This window comes from Trachypithecus francoisi, unplaced genomic scaffold (assembly GCF_009764315.1).
Source record: "Trachypithecus francoisi isolate TF-2019V2 unplaced genomic scaffold, Tfra_2.0 Contig01461, whole genome shotgun sequence".
Taxonomy (NCBI): Eukaryota; Metazoa; Chordata; class Mammalia; order Primates; family Cercopithecidae; genus Trachypithecus; species Trachypithecus francoisi.
The window spans coordinates 16,453,148-16,455,802 of NW_022681433.1; the positions used below are offsets into that span (position 1 = coordinate 16,453,148).

Here is a 2,655-nt window from a genome sequence, read left to right on the forward strand (position 1 = left end):
AAGAATAGATACCCAATGGTGAGGAAGAGATAGAAATTGGACAAATACTCATAGGTGTAAAAACTACATCTACCTTTGAGTTCATACTGTAAATGAGACATTTTAAGTAGTCCTGTAGCCCGTGCCTATTTTTTCCTTAGAAAAGGAAAAGCAGCCTTCATGACATCCCCTCTTGTTTCAGATTTCCACAGCTTCCACTTTGAAGCTTCAGAGTCAGGATCTTACTTTCTTCAAAAAATAAAGAAAAGATGCCCCGTAAGTTACCTCCCATCCCCACCCCCACCCCCGACCAAAATCCTGCTGGTTTCTCTTCCAGTGCCAGGTTGCATGATCAGGTCCCATCTCTGGGGTTGTTGTTTCTTTTTCCATCTATTGATCATTAGTTTAGAATAGATAACATGACCCAGTTCTGGAACCACGACTAGGAGGAACACAAGCTCTTCACTCCAATCACACAGCAGGAAAGAAAGAGATAACTCAATTCATCCCTGGTGCTGGGCCTCCGAAGTTGAAAGAACTTGGCACAACTGGAGCACTGATTTGTATCCTCTATGCTTCTCAATCATTTTGGATTCATGGGCTGCTCTTCTTTGATCAGTCAGTTGCTGTATACTGTAACTGTTTTCTTTGTTCTTAAGACGATGAGTCAGAGCCTGATACCACACAGGATTACGATTTTGAATAGTTTGAAAGATAACTTTAAATATCTGATACTCATCAACAGGGTTATCTTCATCATCAATGACTGTGGAATAGCCTTCTCCAGAAGTCTCTTCCACATCATCATCTCAGTCTTCTTCATCTCTATCATCACCAGCCTGCTTCGCCAGAATCTCCAAATATTCTTGCCCATCTTCATCAATATCATCTTGATCACTCCCCAGTTCCTCTAGTCAATGCCTCGCCCTTTGCGCTGTAGAACGATGACCTCAAACAATTTTGCTGCATGACACTCTGCATCTTCTCCTGCAACTTCTGTTAAAACCTTTTTGCACAGACTGTATATCATTTCAAGATAATGGGTGTCAGACAAAAGTGTGTCTGTATCAACTGTTACATAATTATGAAGGAAGGGCATCATATCTGTAAAATAATTAAAGCCATCTTGCTCAAAGACTTCAAATACAAGGGGTAGTAGCTGCCCCATCTGTGGAGACACTTGTTCCCATGTCAAACTGTGCGCTAAAGAGAAGATCTCCTCAGAGAAGTCTAAGACATGTTGTTGTAAAACGGTACCAATGACCTGTAAGCAGATTCCCTCGAGCTGTTGGGTTATCTCTTTATGATCTTCAGCTACCCTCAGTGTGTCAATTGTATTAAGAATTCCCATAGCAAATATTTGAGAGAATGCCTTTTAGTTTAATGCATAGTTAAATTCATCCTGTAGTGGTCCTGGAGGAGCTAGAGCCTGGTTGTAGGCTACTACTCATCAATTAACTTCTACAGTGGAGACTACTTCTGGGACTGGAATATAAAAAAGAATCAAAGGTTTTGATTGTGAGTTGCAATAAAGGGAAAGACCATGCTCATAGCAGTGCCAACATCTGAAGTGTGGAGCCGTACCCATTTTATCACCTACAACGGAAGTAGTTAACTGGAAGAGACTACCAAGAAAATAAAAAGAGACTCATTCATGGGGGGGAGAAAAAAGAATTCCCATAGCAGTAACTGCTTTGTCATCACTACCTTTGTCATCTGGCCCTGTCCGGATTACTTGGTTAAATGTCATTGCCAAATGTTGTGTCATTTCTACTGCAATAGGAGTAATTTCTTCACGATATTCATGGATCATTTTCTGAATTACATTGGTAAGGTCATCGTTTTCTGTTTCTCTTATAATACAAAAAAGAGCCTGCATGACAGGTCTGATGAATGGCGTGATATATTCTTTAGCTTTTTCTTGACTGCTGAGCAATACTTGAAGGGCAATGGCAGCTTCCACTTTCACAAGCGTTTCTCTCTCATCAATCAGACATCTTCTTGTTAGCTCTAAGGCTGTTTGAAGGTTCTGATCACTTTTGAACTTCACTTCACAAAAATAGTAAAGTACCCAGCAAGCCCTTGCTTTCATGTAGCCCAGTTCACTGCCAAAGAGAAGGGAGTACGTGAATCTGCAACATGCATTCTGTCTGACCTTTACAGATCTTTTTCTTCAGAAGAATTTCAGCTAAAGAGCCAATCATATGCAGGGCTCCATCGTTTTCCCGAGGGTCAGCATTTGGTTCTGGAAGAATCTGGTAACAAAATCGCAGTCTTTTGCAGTACCTCTTTCCTCTTACTACAGGCTGTAAACAGAAGTGTCTGGGCAGCAGTGATAGGAGAAAGGAAACCTTCAAACACACCATACTCTGTGCGTATATATTCATAAGGGTCTTCTTGCCAAAGTTCCTCATCGGCATCTGTGCACATCAGTGGAAAAATAACATCTTGGATAACGTCTTGTATATGGGGCTTCAGATTCTTCCAGGTGAGAGCATGAGAAACTCCTTGATTAATAAAAATTACAAAGGCAGTGAAGGCCCATTGGGGAATATACAGGAATGTTTAAAGCAGAAAATAAGTCATTTAAAGCTCCTCCACCCAGAGATCATTGTTAATTCCCTAACACATTTCCTGTTTTCAGGCTTTTGAGATAACCTGGGCAGACTCCGGCCA

At 41.1% G+C, this 2,655-nt stretch overlaps 1 pseudogene across 1 annotated transcript; it reads right to left on the reverse strand.

Moving 5' to 3' along the window:
* Positions 1 to 1,337: 1,337 nt before the first annotated feature.
* On the reverse strand, positions 1,338 to 2,424 carry LOC117098286 (annotated as a pseudogene). The gene has a single exon (XR_004443308.1). The product of XR_004443308.1 is annotated as an importin-7-like (transcript).
* Positions 2,425 to 2,655: the final 231 nt, after the last annotated feature.